General features: G+C 35.3%; 2 protein-coding genes across 6 annotated transcripts in view; one reads left to right on the top strand and one right to left on the bottom strand.

The window, feature by feature from the left end:
* CTNNA3 (catenin alpha 3) overlaps window positions 1–20,839 on the bottom strand; it is a 1,802,485-nt gene that overhangs the window by 1,146,462 nt on the left and 635,184 nt on the right. The window lies entirely within an intron of this gene.
* The window catches only part of LRRTM3 (leucine rich repeat transmembrane neuronal 3), a 190,575-nt gene that overhangs the window by 47,439 nt on the left and 122,297 nt on the right, over window positions 1–20,839 (top strand). Inside the window, exons 3-4 of one of the 2 annotated variants that reach the window (XR_011649035.1) lie at window positions 13,063–13,201; window positions 16,704–17,792. The exons of the other annotated variant lie outside the window; for it this stretch is intronic. The gene's annotated coding sequence lies outside the window, so the exon portion shown is untranslated. Of the gene's footprint in view, window positions 1–13,062; window positions 13,202–16,703; window positions 17,793–20,839 lie in introns of those variants that run through there. 2 annotated transcript variants of the gene reach the window in all.

Genomic DNA, 20,839 nt, shown 5'->3' on the forward strand with positions numbered 1-20,839 from the left:
TAATGGAAAAAAGGATTTTATCTTGGACTTTAACTATTTAGCATCATCAAGTAGAAGCAGCACAGGCTTCAGAATAGGCATCAAACTGTGTTTCAGTCTCAGTTCTGCCTTTTATCATTTATCTGGCCTTGTGCCAATTATTTAACTTCATTCTTTTCATGATTTTTGGAGAAGTTGTAGATTTACAGAAAAATCATGTATAAAATAGAGTTCTCATAAACCACTCTGTTATTAACACTTTGAGTGATACATTTGTTATAATTCACGAAAGAACACTTTATAACTGTACAAGTAACTATTAATATATTCCATCATTTAAAATAGGGTTCTCTGTATTTGTTTAACTTTTATTCTAGTAACACATATAAACCTAAAATTTCCTCTTATAACCACATTCAAACATGTAATTCAGTGCTGTTAATTATGTTCACAATGTTGTGCTACCAATACTACCATTAAATGCCAAAACTTGGTGATCAACCTATTTAACCTGTTCAAGTCTTTAAAATGAGGAGTATATCTCACTCATCTGCTGTATTACTTTATGTAAAGCACCTAGTAGAGTGCCTACTAATCGTGAGTGCCCATTGTTGCTGTCACCATCATCACTGTGTGGGTACAGGCAGATAAGAGTGTAAACTACTCCCCCTTTGCTGAGTTTGCCAATAAATCCCGCCAATGCTGAAAATCTAACAGATAACACACCAGCAGCATAATTTATTTTAATTATAAAGAAACCTATCATCTCTACTATTCTTATAAAGTCATACCAGGATGGGTTTTTCTTCAATATTTCTTATGTCTTGACCAAAATCATATTTTATCTATCAAGTCAGAGCACATTCTTTTGTTTTAAAACACTGCAATATACTTCAGTATATTTTATTCTGTCAAAATTTGTTTTAGAAACAGAAAGTTAAATGCAGTTACATTCCTCTGTTTACGCACTATGATTTTTGAACATTTTCTTCATTATCCTTGAAGCTTTGTCTTTATGATTCCTAATGCTGTCTTGAGCCCTATAAATCACTGAGTTTTTAAGCTTTTTTAGTGTCACCATTTCACACCTATTCCTTATCTTGGGGCTATAATCCTCTTGGATTTGAGAAAAATCACCAATTTATTCTGGTTTCCAGGTTCCAGTTGAGTGAACAAAGCTTTATTTTTTTCATAGGCTGATCTTGTTTGTTATTATGCTTCAGAGTGCAACCCTTCCTTAAATATAATGAAATGATCAGTTCAAAATTTCTCATAATATACACAGTATATTAGAATGCATTTTATTAACTTAGAATTTTAATTCTTCCTCTTCTTCACTATGAATGATATTTTGGTGCAATAATTCTTGGAGAATAGTTAACTTTGGACAATCCAGATTATTTTAGTACTTCTTTCCAGTGCTAAACATTTCATTAATTACTTTTACTAAATACGACTGTAGCATAAGCAAAGCCATAATGTTAAAAACTTTATATAAGACTATTAAAGGGCTCTATCAAATAGAACTTTGAAACTTCATAGATGTAGAAAAGTAGGATAAATAAATACAGTGGACAGAAATAAGAATATTGAAATGTGAAATGCCAATATTAAAAATTAAGTCAACCACAAGCAGTTCATATACATTTTAAGAAAAAAAAATGCTATAATAGTAAAACATTTAAGACCAGTTTTTCTAATTGCTCAAAGTGACTTCCTATTATGATCAACCTATTTATTAGAAATAATTTTTAAAAGTCTTATTCAAATGTCAGAAATTCAGTTTTCAGGTGAAATGAAATAGAAGTTAATACAGATTACAAGGCATGAATTTTGACCAAGAAAATTGACAACCAGCACAAAATTCCATGATACTCTACTAGGTCTTTCATCATTTTTTGGATATAGGACGCTAACATTGATATTACAATGAATTCTCATTAATTAGGATTAATAGATGACAAGGACAATCTAAATTAAAATGAAATATAAAGTATCTTGAGTTGGAATGCAACTTTTCACCTAACTAAATGTATTGGTAACCAAACATTTCTATATAGAAGCCTATTTAAGTCTGCTTTAGTAATATTCTCATTTATAATTAGCAACATATAATTTACATTTTTCACAGTACTAAAACTCTCTTGTGTAAATTAAATATGCTCCAAAATAATCTTGTTATATTCGTATTGACTTACTCCTTTATTTTTAATCAGATTTTTTGGAGTATAATTTTCATACAGCAAAATGCACAGATTAAAAATGCATAATTCAATTGGTTTTGACAACTGTATATACCCATGCAACTACCATTCAAATCAATATTTTGAAAATTTCTGTCACCCAATAAAGTTGACCTGTGCTGCTCTATAGTTAATCCTCCCACCTCTGCACCAGACAATCACTGATCTGCTCCTATTACCATAGATTCATTTTGCCTATTCTTGAACATGATATAATTGTGAATCATTAATTGTACTCTTGCATCTTGTTTCTTTTGCTCAAGTTACTTTTTGGTCCTATTCCTGATTCAGAAAAAGAGAAATACAAAGAACTGAATCAGTTTGTTTATTATTCTTTAATATTCCATTGTATATTCAAATACAATATACTAGTTTATCCATTCACTTGTTGATGGACATAAAGATTGTTTCCAGGTTTTGAGTATTTTAAATTACGCTGCTCTGAAAATCTGTGTTATTGGTCTTTTGTCAACATATATTTTCATTTTTCTTGGGTAAATATTTAGGATTTGCTAGTTCATAGGGTAGGTTTATGCTTATCTGTTTAAAGAATCTCCCAAACTGTTTCCCTATTTGCTTGTTTCATTTCACATTCCCATCAGTAATGGGTAAGAGTTTTATTGGTCTGTAAATGGACAACATTTAATCTGTCAGAATTTGTTGTTCTTGTTTATTTTAGTCATTCTAGTGGGCATGAAGTAGTATCTTATCATGATTTCAATTTGCCTTTTCCCAATAAGTAATTACATTGAACATCTCCTCATGTATTTATTCACTATTTGTATATATTTTCTGAAGTGGCTATTCAAGACTTTTGCCATATTTTATTCAGTTGTTTTTCTTCACATTGAGTTATAAGAGTTCTTTTTATTATTCCTTTCTTCTTAAGGAAAAACTTATTCCAGCTTAGGTCAAACTAGCTTTGAATCAAGAATGGACCTAAAATCTGCCGAAGCAATTCTGAAACAGTAGGCTTTGAATCAAAGGTAATTCTTGATCAAAAAGAGATGAGTAAAGCTAGTATTTTAGGCTCCATTAAGACATGCCATTTTCTATCTGACCAAAAAGATCATTCTTCAGTACCATTTAAAATCAGTATTCCATCATTTAGAAAAGCCTTCTTCAATCTAAGTAAACCGTGATATGATTCTGCAATTTGCATTGATTGCTAGCCCAGGTACTGACTGGTTCCCTAAGAGGGAGCACCTACAAAATACATAGCTCTTACCACAGAAGCTTGTCTAATAAATGTATTCATGTTTAATCAGTAGTAATTAATAGTACCAATGAGTAGTATGAACAATGTACTACTTTCCTTGGAAAAGTATTAGCATAGATGACTAAGTGTTGTGGATAAGGACGTACTTGACTTAGCTGTGATTTTATGAGATGTCTCCTTTTCAGTTTGGCTTTTGAGTCAGCAGCTATTGTTACAAGTGGGAAAGTTTCTCTTTCTCAGGGTGTTCTGGCAAAGCTTGATGACTATTTGGCTGGATATTGCAAAGAGAAATCAAGAATTGGGAAGTGATCAGCCTTTGACTTCCCTTCAGGTTCTTGGATTCTCTGAGTCTATGAATGTCAAGTACAGGGTGCTTTGCACAGTTGTTTGCGTATAATTTTTCAGTTTTCATAGTGATTTTGTGCCAGTCCAACCACAAGATAGTCTGGTTCTTACCTATCATTCAAGGTCACTGTAGCTGTTTGATATGGTTATGAATTCCAAAAATAGATATTGGATTATGTTTGTAATCTGATCTGTATCTGGGCCTGATTGAGTTATGACTGGGGTTTAATTGGGCCACGTCATTAGGGCATTGAGTCCCCACCCTTGGTAGGTGGGGACTCACAGATGAAAGGCATGGCAAAGAAGAGAGTTGAGGGTTTCTGATGTTGGAGTTTTGATGCTGGAGTTTGATGCTGAAGGCTTAAGTTGGAGCCTCAGGAAGTAAGCTTACAGAGGAAAGAGAAGCCAGCCCCAGAAAGAAGGGAACTTTGAACCCAGAGAAAAGCAAGCCCCAGGAATGTAGGAACCCAGGAAGCCTGAACCCTTGCAGACGTCGGCAGCCATCTTGCTCCAAATAGACATTGGTGAGGGAAGTAACTTATGCTTTATGGCCTAGTATCTGTAAGCTCCTACCCCAAATAAATACCCTTTATAAAAACCAACCAATTTCTGGTATTTTGCATCAGCACCCCTTTGGCTGACTAATACAGTCACCCTCCCCTACAGAAGACACAGTCTTTCTGCTAAATCTTTCAGTCTCCTCATTCTCTTCTGTTTCTTCTACTTAATCGTCCCCTCTCCCTGCTTCTCTTGAGACCACATGACTTTGTACTTCTTCCCCATCAATATCTGTTCTCAGGAAAATACATAGAACTCATGTATTGTAAAATATAAAAGATGGGTCTATAGTTGCTTGATATCCTACTGAGTTTCAAAACTTGAGTTATATTTGACTCTTTCCAATCCCTGACTCGCTTTGTCTTCCTCTATATTCAGCACATCCCTAGAGGCTCAATAATGGCTCTTTTTCTCTGTTGAGTCCTGGTGGTATTGTGATGAATAAAATAAAAGTGGTTCTTGCCCATGTAGAGCTTAAAATTCTGGTGGAGAAGATTTTAGATATAATTAGAAATGGCTAAATAATTACACGTGTTTCAAACACTGCAAGGTAAAAAGAAAACAAAATAAAGCATAGTGTTGGAGAGCATCTAAATGGGGTGGGGGATCTCTTAGCGGATCAAGGAAAACTTACCTGCAAAGGACATTTCAGCTGAGACTTGAAGTTAAGGGTTCAGTAAAGCAGAGAGAGGAGAAACAAACATCTCAGGTAGAGAGAACAACATGTATCACACACCCTCCAGGCTCACGAATGCACAGGACTCCTTTTTATTCACCGTCACCACCACTTTCATTCCTGCCCCCATCACTTTATCCATAGATTACTGCAGTAACCTCATGACCTGTCTGAGAGCTTCATATAATATTGCTATAACTACGTCACACTCTTAATAAAAAATCTACATTAAATTCCCTAAAGAAAAATGGTCAAATTCCCAAATTTGGCATCATTGGCCTTCTTCAATCTAGACGAAATTTACTTTTCTGGTCATATTTTTCATTAGTTCCCTACCAGTCGGATCTATTTACTTTACATTTAATACTATTTTATTCTCTGGACTGAGTACCTTTGTTCTCATTATTCATTCCACTCAAAACAAGTATTTAATCCTCATGTTGAAGATTATCTTATCAAAAAAGTATAACAAACCACAGGCCTCTTAGTGGAAAACAAGCCCAAACTTTTTTTTTTCCCAGGCAGTGGTTGTTTTTCAAATAACTACTTTCAGGTGTTTATCATTTGGATATTGAAATGAATAAAATTTGTTAATCTGGAGAGGAATGTTGGACATTTCATATGAAATTCAATGTAGTTTCTATGTCCAAATGTTTTCTTGAAAGTAAACTGATGTTTGGTAGTCCCATTGTCTAAAATAACAATCTAATATAAATCAGTGAGAAAAGATACTAAGTGCTTGAAATGACAAAATTTGCTTAAAGGCCCTAAAATGCATATGATATATGAAGTTTTTGTGATATGAGACAGAGTCATGCTTTACAATAAAGTTTTAGAAGCTATACCAGTGCCCCAATTCATATATCACGAAAAGAATGATTTCCTGTTGTTTGTTATCAAACGTAGAATAGAAAGCCAGACGACTTCACCATTCCTATCTAAAGAACTTCCAAAAGTATTCCAAAACTTTTTTAAGTAAAAAGAGCCTAGTTTGTTTTAGAGGTCAAAAAAACTCAGAACAGATATCTATCACTGTTAGATAAGGAGTCTTTTCTTTCCCCATAATGAAAAGGCTGAGGAAAGGAAATGGGATTCTCTTTCTTGCTGTCCATAAATCCTGCATTTCAAACTGTCACTGAATTTAGGATATGTCACACACTATAACCTCATGTGTGTCTGGATCACTTTTGTTTTAATTTGGAAATTACACAAAACGGTTCATGAATTTAAGAGTTCTTGCTCAATATTTATGAAATTAACACATATTTTAGGAAAGAATTACATACAAACTTTTATTCCTAAGTGTAGAAGAACAAAGGTTAGGTATAGAAATCCATGGTTTTATATATCGTAATGAGAGACACAAACGTGTGTCTATATGCACATACTATCTATGACCATTTTAAAAATATGGCCCTGAAGAATTAAGAGAAAAAAGGTCCAGAACAACTCCAAATAGCAGATAAAAAATTTGCAATTGAGAAAGTTTCAGTGAATACATTTACTGTAAAACGTATATTGCACTATTTCATGCAAGTTTTTTATTTAATTAAAATAAAAGTATAATGTAGGCAAGACTTGACATACAGAACCAAAATGGTATTAAAATTATGGTCTACCCTGATTTTTAATGAAATACATTCTATCTGAAATGCACAAGGTGTACCATTTGAAGGAAATCTTTACTGAATCATCCTGACAAGTAATGAGTCCCTTCATAAAATTGCCATCCCTAATCTATGTATCTTTTTTTAAAAAAGACAAGTTAAAAAAATTGTTTAATTGCCATCCCTCAAATCACTATTTCCTAAATATGATTTTTAGAATTGGTTCATTCCAAAGTGAGGAAAACTTATGTATCAGTTAAAATGGTATTCTATTCAATTTTAGTTTGTGCACAGTATTAGAATACACCTTCAGAAATTTCCCTTTCATTTATTTTTAAGTTTAAGAGAGAGAATGAAGAAATAGTTACATAAGAGTTTCCAATATGAGATTTCATATGACAGAAGCAGGAAAGTCTTGTTTAAGAGTGCAGACTCAGGGTTAACTTTCTGGGTCTGTGAAATAGTTGTAACATGTTCTTGCTGTGTGACCTGGAAGAGTTAGTTAACAGTGCTATGCCTCATCATCAGTGCTGCATCAGTGAAATGGTGAGTAGTACTAGCACCACCACTTAGGACATAAAGCTGTTGGAGGAATGAATAAGATGATACAGATAAAGTGCTGGGAACACACAGCACTCATAAATGGTAGCTACATTCACCTTCATCGCTATCATCATGGTACTCCAGATTTTTCAAACTTTTTCCAATTTTTCAGAATATTTTTGGGCCAAAAGCTCTTTGAAATGGCACTATCATTTCCTAGATTTTGACAATAGGAGGCTTATTTAAAATGGTTTGGTTTTGTTTCCTGAAGCACTAATAGACCAGCAGGGAGTTACCTGTTAGGTTTTTAATCTTTTATGTTCAAACCTAATGCAAGGAAGAAAAACAAAAACAAGATTGTATCTCAGCAATCCAGATGTTTTTTTCCCCTCAAGCTCAGAGAGACTTAGAATGCCCCCTAGTAACTTGTAAGGTGCCAAATATGACTCCTGGTTACTAATCATATCATTCAATACTTCATTTCTGAACCAGGGAAGCAGAAACAATTTACAAGTGAAGGTCAGAAGATTCTGACTGACCTATGATGGTAAATATCCAGTTTTTCCTCCATCCCACCAATGAAGTCAGCTGGTGATTTAGAAACTACTGTGTTCCTGAGCTCTCCTCCTAAGTCAGGTGTACCATAACACAGCAGAGACAATGGTTTTAGGCAGCCAAACACCAGGGTGAGGGAAATGCTTACTATCTAATTGCTCTGTTAGCAGTGGGTTACTGCATGAGCAAGCCATCTTCTGGCTCACGCAGAGAAAAGAGAAACGCACCTGACACTGCCATGGCTGTCATTGGCCTTTACCATTTCCCAAACAGAAATCAAATGGGAAGTAAAACTGCTGGACATTCCAACCCACTTATGACTAAATGAACTAACGAATAGCAAAAAAGCAGATAGCCCTGAAGTTAGTGAGCATCTCACATATCCAAAATGCTGTTGAAAAACAATTTTGCCACCTCCGTTTCTAGTACAGAATTGTACCAACTGAACCCTCCAAAATTCTACCCCAAATTGGGGACAGTTACTCTCATGAGGGTCCACTCACAGAGAACAGCCTTTGAGTCCAAGGATGTTCAAGATGATCCCAAACTCTGTAATAGTCTGGGTTTGTTTTGACTCCTTGCCCACAAGAACTTTCTTCTCAGACACTGGTCACTTTCAGTATCCATAGTTTTTCTAGCAGTTTATTCCTAAATCAGTAGTCTCATTACATTAATCCAAAAGTGACTAATCACATTTATAGGCATTTTCCTTATAGCTTCATTTATCTCTCTAAATATTGTTCTGATTAGACCCTTCTGCTTTAAAACTTCATCAAATGATTCAAACATAATTCATTCTTTATTCCACACACTTTTCCTGGACTTTGAGCCCTTTTAAAATTGCCACTGACCATATGAAGAACACAAACCCTTCCATTTCTTTCCTTTTTGGCAACTTGACCTCAATTTCCTTCTCCTCCTCGTCTTTTACAGCATATCTCCATTGCTCTTCTGGCCAACTTCCATAGCACATTTTCTTCCTGCTGCAGCTAAATCTAAATCTGCAGCTGTTTTAATATGGCGTCTGTGGTTAATTTTTGGTTCAATATTGCACATCTTGAATGATAGTAATGTCCGATGTGACAGCAATATTATACAAGATTTCAGACGGATGGAGCCCATTAACTCACTGTAAACTAATGCATTATGGATGCGGCATGGCACTTAACTGCAATAGACAGTACCTTTATGGGGAAACTCCTGGTGCCTTCAACTACTTAAGAAGTAAGGACATTGCATCCCTCTCCTGCTGCTGCAGTGTTCTATAATTTTATCACTTACTTGCTCTCAATATAGTATCATAAAAACAAAGAGAAGATGAAATCTGCATGAAGCTCCCAAAGGTTGTCTATTTGGCTGAGGTGCCTATTCAATTGTCTAGGTTATGGGATGGCTCTTAGTGACTTTTGACAATGTAAGAACACTTCTCTCCACCTTTAATGATGACACAAGGGGCTCCATATGCAGAGCAGTAGATAGATGGGAAATTAGTAAAAAGAATAAGCCAACCAATATACTATGGTAGACAAAAATCTTGAAGTAGTACTTTTGCATTCTGGCAACTTAAATGGCAGAGTTATTTGAAAAAGTGGCACTGAAAAGAATGAGCTCTTTTACAGGCAGCCAAGAGCTAGATTTTGCTAGTTAAACATTTAAAGAAAAGCAGGCATTGGAAGTATCATGTTGTACTGGAAAAAAAGGAAACACAGACTTTGGTGTACAAACAGAACTAATTTCAAATACCAGCATTGCCCCTTAATAGTTGAGTGACCTCAAGCAAGCTACTTAACCTCCTCTCTTTATCTGTGTCCTGACCTATAACCAGGGATAGAGTTCTTGTGAAGATAATTTGATATAAAACACCTAGAAGAGTGCCTGGGATGTAACAGTTACTTCAGTATTTTTTAAGGTGATATAAGAACATAATTATCCTGGGGTAGGAGAAGTAAAAATATCTTTAAAAATGAAAGAATGCTGAAGTTAAACAAATAAAATGGCAGAAATAAAATTTGTTCACCTCATGAGGTTATAAAAATAGAATAAAAGAGATCGATAAATAGATAAGGCCAGATGGCAAGAGACATGCTAAGTAAGACAAGCTACGGGAGAAAGGATAAGGTGAGAGAAACAGAAGAGCAGCCAATATATTAAAGTGTCAAAAGACAGGTATAAATGGCATCTTGCCTTTCCAATAAAGTATTATGAGGACATTAGGAACTATGAGAAAGAAACTGAAGTCCTTCAGGTGACCTGGATAGGAAGAGAAACAGGGAGAAAGCTGAGACCCCAGAGAGGCAATGAAAGCTACATCTTAAATAGTCTGTCAACAGAGGGCTTGAGTCTTCCAATTCTGATGGCATCCTTGGCTCAGGCAGCACAAAAGGAAGTACACAAATGAGCAGAAGGGCACAGTGCTGAGAGCAATGACTGCTGAGCTTACAGGTCAGGCAGGGATTTTTCATTTCATAAATCAATTACATTCTGCTATATTGATTTCACAAAGTCAGCAGGACTTAAAAAGTTAATGAGCAAAATATTTTTTATTATTTTCAAAAACACTGCAGTATCTACAGCTTTGCACATCCCGCAGAAGGACAAATGGAGGCTTTGGCTCCCACAGATTTTATTCCATCCTAGCCCCGCTTCCATGTTCCCCATCACCACATGGGCAAAGATTCTGGAGCTGGCATAAGAACCTGATACATTATGCCAACAAAATCTCTCCCTGGTATTTGGAGTAGGGGCAGCTCCAAATAATGTGTTTGTGTTTAGGTTCTGGTGAGTTCTGTATGTTTGCCCAGAACTCTCCAGATGGAGCAAACAAGGAGAGGAGAAATCCACCTGAGTAAGGATGTAGAATGCAGCAGGACTTCATTTGTGAATGTTGCTTTTGACAAGCAATCACAACACAGTTCTTCCGGATTGCAGTAACTTCTGAACCCAAGTTTTGAATGAGCTGTTTCTTTCCAGACACACCAAAAAGGCGGAAGACTGCTGAAGAGTTTGTTCTGCCAATCCATCTGTGGCTCAACTCCAAGAGCAGCAGGAAAGCACCTCAGGTGGAGGGTGGCATGGAAAATTTAACCTTTCTCCACAAAAAAAAAAAAAAAAGAGTTTTCCCACTGCATATAATTTTCAGGAAAAGAAATGCAAAGTTAGGGAGGAGGGTTATAAATAAATCTGAGCAACTAATATTGGTATTAGAAAGGTATATAATAAGTTAATAGTCACTTTTGAAATTTTAGAAATATCCAAACCCACACAATTTTCTTAATAAAAAATGGAAACTCTCTTTCATTGAACCCATCACAAATTTCAATAGGAACTTCTTGCTTTTTATGGAAACCAAAAACACCATGATTATACTGACAGAAAGAATCTTTCTCCATGAGTTCTCTGATCAGAATCACAATATTGTTTACTCAAATACGAGCAAATGCAGGGTCTACATTCATATATTTTCCATAAATAAAATAAAGCTTTTTCTAATAACATTTGACATTTCAAGATAACATATTTTTTTCTTAAAAATTCCACATATTGGCTGTTGAATTGGCTTTTAATTAACTCAACTTTATTTATAACTATATTTTCCTTAACTTTTCCCAGGAGCTCTGGAAAATACCTATATGAAAGTTGCCTACATTTATTAGTCCTCCCAAGATACAGTTAAGAAATGGAAACTATACTACATAGAGAAATGTGCTTTCAATTTATAATGTTTAAAAATTATACAGTGAGAATATTGATTCCCTCCATGCTTCCCACCTCTCACTATCCTTGTTCATTCTGGGACCTCTGTGGCTGACCTATTGTCCAGTACATGCATATCCAAAATTAAAAACCCACAGAGGCCATAGTCACTTCGTATAGATAGACCAAAGAAAAAAGGATTGAAATTACATTGAAGTGGTCAGTTCTTTGGAGAAAGAGGGTTCCTGATGTTTCAAATAACTGAAAATATGTGCTGATGAAGAAGGTGGTGATGGAGAAGCAACTCCATCCACAACCTTGTCTGAAGTATTAAGAAAAACATGGTGGTTTCTAGGGAAAGCAGCTCAAATGGATCTAGCCTCATTTCAGGATACTAGAAGTACAAAGATCATAGTGTAGTAAAAAGAACACTGGCCAAGAGAAAAAAAAAGTTTGGATTCCATTCAAGCTCTTCTACAATCTAGATTTGTAAACTTACACAGGTTGCTTCATCATAGGTATATGAGAATTTTAAAGTCAAGTGACCCTGGATCAGTCTCATGTCCAAAACTTTATCTTTCTATTGACAGTGCTCCATTCTCATTAAGGCAATACTCTTACCTGCTCCATAAGTGGCACCTTCTTACAATGAATCTACATCCCTGTGGCTGACAATTGACATTATCTCTTTATGGACTAAGTATAGGTGCTAAGGAGAAATTAATAAAGAAAGAATTTGTAAAGTGATAAATTGCTTCCTATTTAGAGAATTCCATGTTTTCTGAGAGGAAGGTGTTTCTTTAATATCCCTGAGTTCTGCTGTGTCTTTACATATTTTTCAGGGGGTGGGGTGGTGGGGAAGAGTGATGATCTAAATATCCACCTCATCTAACACAGATTTTAGTTAACTAGCATTAAAGTTTATTTCTAGAATAACTCCTGTCTAAACAGGTCTAATTAAAAATAAACAAACATATATACATACAATAGTTCCAGTCTAGCTGGGAGTAAAGTAATAGATACATTTTTTCATCTAAACACTATGTAGTCTTGAACATATAGCCATATACATTATAAATGAGAAAAATATAGCACAATTTAATTTGTCTTGAGATTTCTACTTCCCAGCCCCTCAACCACTAATTTTTTTTATATTTAAATATGTATAGTAAACAATGACAATTTTACTACTAAAATGCGGTACTTGTTTAAATGTACTTTTCTTGGGTTGTAAAATAATATTAAAGTTAAGAGCTAACATTTGAGTGCCTCTTATGTGCTAGGCTTTTTGCTAAACCCTCTGCATGCATTATGTCATTTAATCCTTTGAACAGTCTTAAGTGGTAGACATTATCATATCAATTTTATATTGGGGGAAACTGAGGCTTAGAGAGGTTAGATTTCTTCCCCCATGCCATCTAGTGAGTAATTGGCAGTCTCATTGATATAACACTAAAGCCTGGGCTTGCAAGCATTTATTCCATAAACAAATACTTACTGAGCACCTACTATATGCCAAACACTATTCTAGGTGCTTTTCACTACCAAAACTACCTTTTAGGTCAAGATAATATATTTATCAGAAGTGAAAATATTTCAGGAAGTAACAAGATTTTTTCTGAATGTGATTTCATTTATTGTCAGTATTGAGAACCAAAAACTCAGAAAATTTCTGAAAATCAGCATGCTGAAGGGAGACCAAGAGGATAGCAAATATGATTCTGAATATGTGACTACAACAAATTAGAGTAATAAATACGAGGATGGGGGAACAAGAAGGAAGGTAAGAAATCTAAGAAATAAATTTCTTCTTGTATAGAAAAGTAAAATTAAACTCATGTAAATATGAGAGAAAATAAGGTAACCAAATACAAGTCTTTAAAGAAATAAAATTTAATGTTTCTCAAGAACTCATTTTGCCTCATAAACTCAATAAAGCTTTTGGAATAAACTACTGTATAAACTTGATCTCTAAATTACTTCTCAATGAGTTAATGATTCTTTCTAATATTATTAAGGTAAATAACAAATATGGCTTACAGAAAATTTCCCCTATTATTTACTTCTTTAACTCTTTATTATGATACTAAATGACTTACAGAAATGTGCTACAAATAAAGTAAAATGAAAATGTGAATAATTTATTTTTAGTAATTTTTCCTTTCCTCACAGAACTTGTGAATAAATAGAATTAGGTAAAATAATTTAAACAAAATATTACCATTTATCAAATCATTTTTCTTGCTTTTTTAAAAAAAATTTAGTCTCACAAGGATATTAATGTAAGATCAGAGATCTACCACCTGCCTAGATACCCCCTTATTTCTTACAGTTTTCCCCTTGGTTCACTACACTTGAGCCAAAATCTTTCCATTCTGTAAGCATACAGAACTCATTCCTGCCTTAGGTATTTTGTTCCAGATGCCCCTCTGTCTAGTATATTCTCCTCAGGCTGCCTCTCCCAGGTCTCACATTATCTATTATTTCATGAGAGTGGCCTTTCCCAACCACATTTATCACTATATATACATACTCCTTACACATCAGTAAGATAGATAAAAGTCAAGTGGGGTAATAGGTCATGGTCAGGTGCAAAGATCTGAAGGAGGTAAGGGAAATGAGCCAAGCTAATAGCCAAGAGTCTCACAAGGTAGAATTAGGGAGACACTTACAAGGGCCTGGCATTAATGCAGGTGAGAGAAGATGATATGAAAAGTGATTGGTGTCTGTGGATCTACTGAAGGTAGAAGTGAGATAATTTCCTGTTGGATAGTAAGTAGGGCTGAAGAATACTAAAGGAGTCAAGAATAATACTGAAGTTTGGGGTCTGACCGATTAACAATGCTCAAGAAATGTCTGTTGTTTGCTTTCTGTTAGACTCTGAAGAAAAGGGAGATCTATCCAGTTGTTACTGTCCTCATTGTGAAACAAACTCATCCAGTTACCACTATCCACATTGCCATGAATCATTGAGGAACCATCTGGTCCTTAAACTTTGTAAAGTTAAGTTGGGAACACTATTTTGCCTTTCAAGGAGGTACTAACCAGCACATCTTAAATTTTAAAATATTGAACCCAGGGTAAAACAATGGCAAAAGAAGAATATTTTACTTTTGTGAATTTGGCTCATAATAACTAAATTTGCACAAAGTTTCAAAAATGAATTTTGATCCAGATTTCAGCATCATATCAACAATGAGTTGCCAAATTATAAAGAATTAGAATATAATAATGTACAATTAGCACAAACTTTAGTATAATTTATTTTTTGGTCAATAATTCACTATACTTTGGAGTAACAGAGACAGTGTAATACAGGGAAGGAGCACAATCTTTGGGGGCAAACACTAAATTGAAATTTCCAACTCATTCCTAAAATGAATTTGAATCAGGTTCCCTAATCTTTTAATCTTGGTCTCTTCATTTATTTATAAATGATCCAAAAAAATAAGACTGCCTCACAGGGTAACTGAGAAGATTATATTCAAGTTGTTGTTTGTTTGGATTTTAGATAAGTGAATATTATATTTACAAATATAGTAGCATAGATTATTAATTTGTTAGAAAGCCATCAAAACATCATTTGAGCCAGTATAGAGATTTTCTAGCTATTACACAGATTTTAAACTAAAATTAAAGCACATATCTTCTACTGCTACCCTACAAACTAGTTCATTCTTACTAATTTGGGAAACTCTCACTCCAAGGTATTGTGTATATTATTATTCAGGGCAATTTGACATTCCTTTTTTCTGTCTTATAGAACCTAACAGAGGACCTTCTAGGGGTTTGATATTTACTCTTGAATTAATGAATTTTATTTTAGAATACAGCATAAAGCTCTGACATTAGTAATGCATGCCCATCAATATAGTCTCTAAAAGCCCACAGATACAAGCATTTTGGAGGATATTCTCAGAATGTCAAAAGATTATTGCTTCAAAACTTCCTTCTTCATTATATTTTCTATTTGTAGCTGTAATAGACTGGTTTACTGGTTAAATTTGTTTTCATTTCTTTGATAACAAAAAGGGTTCTGCAGAGGTCATATTATAGATATATTGTCATACACACTGAGCCTGAGATGTGCATCAGTTTAAATGTCCATCTTACCGACATACAAAAGGAATAGGTGGGAAGTGCACATGGCTCAACTGATAGAGCATCCGTCTACCATACGGAGGGTTCAGGGTTCTATCCCCAGGGCCTCCTGACCCATGTGGTGAGCTGGCCCATGCACAGTGCTGCCGTGTGCAAGGTGTGCCATGCCATGCAAGGGCGCCCTCACATAGGGGTGCCCCATACACAAGAAGTGCGCCCCATAAGGAGAGCCACCCCGTGTGAAAAAGCACAGCCTGCCCAGGAGTGGCACCACACACACAGAGAGCTGACGCAGCAAGATGACACAACAAAAAAGAGATGCATTTTCCCAGTGCTGCCAGATAATGCAAGCAGACACAGAAGAACACACAGCGAATGGACACAGAGAGCAGACAACAGGGGGATGGGGAGAGAAATAAAAATTAAAAAAAAAAACAAAAGGAATGGGTAAAGAAATTTAAATACATATTGGAAGAGTCTTTTGTGTACAGTGGTGAATAGCTTACCTAATTCAACAAATAATTTCTACAGATAAGGCTACTTAAAATTTAAAATGATTTATCATTAGATTGAATTTTTTAGTGAATTTCCTTAGAAATTAATTTGTGACACAGTGGATTATCACAACAGGTGATAGTCTGAGTCCATCCAGGAAATAGCTGGGCCTTTTTTTACCCATTGAAGTGTAAGATAATAAAGAACAGAAATTGTATTGGTATTTTTTAATGGCACCAGGACCTAGCACAATGTGTGACACTTTTAAATGCTCAATAAATATTTGCACTGAATTTAAAAACTAAAATAATAGAGCCACTTCAATAACATAGTTTATAAACACATGTTTACAGAGACATATATATTATACCTATAATTCTCAAATAAAACAGATGACTGTGGGAAGGCCATCGCAAAATGAGAAGGGGTGGGGAAATCTTCATTTTCTATATGAGTCTATATCTCAAGATTGTTGGCATAAGTTACGCTACTGTCAGGCTCCCTCCCTTGCTCAGTTGAATCTACTTTATGAACCAAATCAGATTCTCTTTCATAGTAGAAATAATGTCTCGCTGCCTTGCAGTATCCCCAGCAGTTGTCCAGCACCCTGCAGTGCTGTGGCCCAGGCAAGGCTTGGAAACTCCCGTCCTCTATTTCCTATAACCACGTCTTTTTTTCTATTTAAATAGGGAAGAAGCACAGACCTCAACCCACTCATATTTCAAGATTTCAAGAAATAAAGAATAAATTGTACAGTCATTTAAAGTATTTTCTGAATAGGATTTCTGATCACCATTTTATTGTAGAGTTCCAGGGAGTATTTTTCACAGGGATTGCTCATGGATTGTTTGCACATGGACATTTAGAGCATCACAAAAAGAACTAGAAATCATCTAGATCTAGTCCAATACCCACATTTGGCATTCAAGGTAACTGAGGAACAGTGAGTTCAAGTGACTTATTCAAGAAGACCCAGCAAATTAGGAGTCAGATAAGTGTTCATTTCTCTACACCACACAGATACTTCATGTTTATGATAGAGTTAACATTGAGCACTTTAGGGCTGATTTGGACAATCTGGAATTTGTATATTTCACCACATGATAATGTTCATAGACTGAACTATTCCTTTACAATGTTGATAGCCCATTCAAACAAATGAAATTTCACCAGCATTATAGGCATCTTTATTTTTTCCATTCCTATTGATCAAGTATAGTGTCTAGTTAATTTGCCTTGAATGATGAGGCAAGCACAGCAACATTATTCTTATGCTCACTTAACATAATTTGGGTAGTCAAATGACATGTTTTGAAAATTTTAGTAATGCGAGTACTTTCTAGTGATCTAAACACTTCTTGGTGATACAAGTCTTATAAGATGCCTGTAAACAAATCTACGGAAAATAATCTCTGCCCTTAAATACGAAGATTTCTAAAACACACAGAGTACATGGATTTTGTACATGAACAGGACTTTAGGATTTTTCAAGATCACTAAACAACTTTTTAATATTCAGTATATATAATGAATTAAAATTGTTATTAAACCAAGGTTTGTAAACCTTCGTCTACTAAATTGATATAATTTGGGGGGAGTTACGGTTTTTGAATGGTTTGCATGCTACTTACCAAGATAGCTTTCTAAGTGCCAATGTTCAGAAAGTGGTTTGCACTCCTGTGTTAGTATTTCCTTTTAAAGGGATATTTTATCATTATCAACAGGATATCTCAGAAAATTGTATTAATATCAAATAAATGGTAATACAGTCATTAAAATTGAGTACTGATTTTTTTCTTTAATCTCCATTAATGTTGATTTTTGAAATGATTTAAGGGTGCCTATTTAAACATTTTTGATAACACTAATAAATAAATATATACATTTCATAGACTCAATGAAAACAAAATATCTTATCCATGATCCAGTAAAATTTATCAGATATCTGTGCTGTTTAAATTTCATAAACTTCATCACAACTAAGATATTTTCTAGGTGATTCTATATACAATCACCGAATGAACTCCATATTTTTATTTCATTATTTCTTCTAATTATTTTTTATTGTTTTTTTAAAGATACATAGATCACAGAAAATGTTACATTAAAAAATATAAGAGGTTCCCATATACCCCATACCCCAACCCCCACTCCTCCCACATCAACAACTTCTTTCATCATTGTGGCACATTCATTGCATTTGGTGAATACATTTTGGAACACTGCTGCAGGCTGGCTTATAGTTTACATTGTAGTTTTCACTCTCCCTCACAGGATATATAATGTCCAGCATCTGTCCCTGCAATGTCATTTAGGACACTCCAGGTCCCAAAAATGTCCCCACATCATATCTCTTCTTCCCTCTCCCTGCCCTCAGCAACTACCATGGCCACTTTCTCCACATCAATGCTACAGTTTTTTCCATTACTAGTCACGATAGTTCTATAGTTGAATACAAGTAAATCCACTCTAATCCATATTTTATTCCTCCATCCTGTGGACCCCGGGATGGTGATGTCCACTCCACCTCTATATTGAGAGGGGGCTTAGATTCCACATGGTTGATGGATGCAATTCTCCTGCTTGGAGGAACCAAGAGTCCCTACAACTCTTTTGATTATTTTTGTACTAAAAATAATCTACTCATTCTAGAAAACAAGGCCATCTGTTGGAGACTGAATTATGTACTCCAGAAAAATGTGATCTTAATCCATTCCTGAGAGAATGAACCCATTGTAAATAGAACCTTTGTGAGATACTATTTTTAGTTAAGGTGTGACCAATTTAATCAGTTTGAACTTTAATCTGGATTACTGGAGTCCTTTAGAAGAAGAATGAAATTCAGATAAAGAGAAACCATGGAGAACAACTGGAAATTGGAAGTCAACGGAACTTGGAAGAGAAAGAAGATGCCACCATGTACCCAGCAAGTGACAAAAAAATCCAAGGAACCCCAAAGATGGCCAGCCTGTCAGAAGACACTGGCACAGGGAGAGAGCAGACCTTTTAGACTGAAATAGTGAGCCAATAATGTTAGGCCAACCCATTGGATAGTATTTTTTTGAGCAGCTAGGAAACTAAAACACCATCTATTAACCACTCCTGTTGTGCTCAAAGCCCTCAAACTTCTCCTCTCAGGCCTCTGTCTTCTTTTATTATATATTTATTATATATTTTGCATAGTTTTGACTACCAAAACTTCTACCAGTAGTCTTGACTACTCTTCTGAGCTTCAGACATGGAAATTCAATTGCATTCTCTCAGGTACCTCTTGTTGTCTCACTGTTATCCCAAACATGTAATATCCAAAATTGAACTCTACTACTCCATCTCTGCCATCATCCCCATCCCCAAACCTGCTTAAGACATTTGGACCATTTTACAGTATCTAGGACATGAAGGTTATTTCCCATTTTTTAACCTTCTATAAACTACTCTGAAGCAAGCATCCATGTATATCTCTTTGAGAGCTAAACCAGATGTTGCCAAATGGCTCTCCAAAGAAGTAATATCAATTCACATTCCAACCAGCAATTAACAAAAAGTTTGTTTCTGCACTTCCTAGAAAACATTTGGTAATGTCAGACTTTAATTTTAACCAATTTAATGGCCGTGAGATACAATTTTATTACTGATTTAATTTTTATTTCCCTAAATGCTAGTGAAGCTGAGCATCTTGTCATATGTTTATTTGTCCTTTGGTTTTCTTCTTCTGAAAATTACTTGCTTGTATGTTTTACCTATTTTACTATCAGATTGTTTGTGAAACTCTTTTTTCAAGTTTCTATGAGGTTTTTTTTTTGTCTTTGTTTTTTTAATGTTACATTAAAAAAATATGAGGTCCCCATATACCCTCCACCCCCCTCACCCCACTCCTCCCTCCATAACAACAACCTCCTCCATCATCATGAGACATTCATTGCATTTGATGAATACATCTCTGAGCACCGCTGTACCTCATGATCAATGGTCTACACCATAGCCCACACTCTCCCACATTCCACCCAGTTGGCCATGGGAGGACATACAATGTCCGGCAATTGTCCCTGGAGCACCACCCAGGACAACTCCAACCCCCGAAAATGCCCCCACATCACATCTCTTCCTCCCACTCCCTATGCCCAGCAGCCACCATGGCCTACTTTCTCCATACCAATGCCACATTTTCTTCAATTACTACTAATCACAACAGTTCATGAATAGAATATCAGTAAGTCCACTCTAATCCATACTCTTTTCCTCCATCCTGTGGACCTTAGAATGGTTGTGTCCACTCCACATCTATATCAAGAGGGGGCTTAGATTCCAAATGGATGCTGGATGCAATTCTCCTGTTTTCAGTTGCAGGCAGTCTTGACTCACTGGTGTGGTGGTTGACATTCTTCACCTCCATGTTAGCTGAGTGGGGTAAGTCCAATAAACCAGAGTATAGGAGTTGAATGTCTGTTGAGGCTCAGGGCCTGGCTATCACATGGTGAGTCCAGAGATTCAGGTCCCCTGGGTATATATTAAACCCCAGCACCATTTACAGTTCCAGGAAAAGTAACAGGAGAGGCTTGTGCCATTTTAGTTATAAACCAAGGACCTTATGTGAAAGGACTATATTTATATTCCTGCACCATTATCATACTCTTTCAATGATTATTTTATACTTATATTGATGTTTCAGATAAATATTGCTGCAAAACAAACCAGTCCAAAACTTAGTTATTTTTTTTTAATCACTTTTTAAAAAGCACTATTTTTAACAATTTTGGGGTGACCAAACATTAATTGTGTTTCCCATGATGTCTGCTCAGATACTAGAACAATGATAAGGTCCAAA

Source organism: Dasypus novemcinctus, chromosome 6 (genome assembly GCF_030445035.2).
Source record: "Dasypus novemcinctus isolate mDasNov1 chromosome 6, mDasNov1.1.hap2, whole genome shotgun sequence".
NCBI classification, from domain to species: domain Eukaryota; kingdom Metazoa; phylum Chordata; class Mammalia; order Cingulata; family Dasypodidae; genus Dasypus; species Dasypus novemcinctus.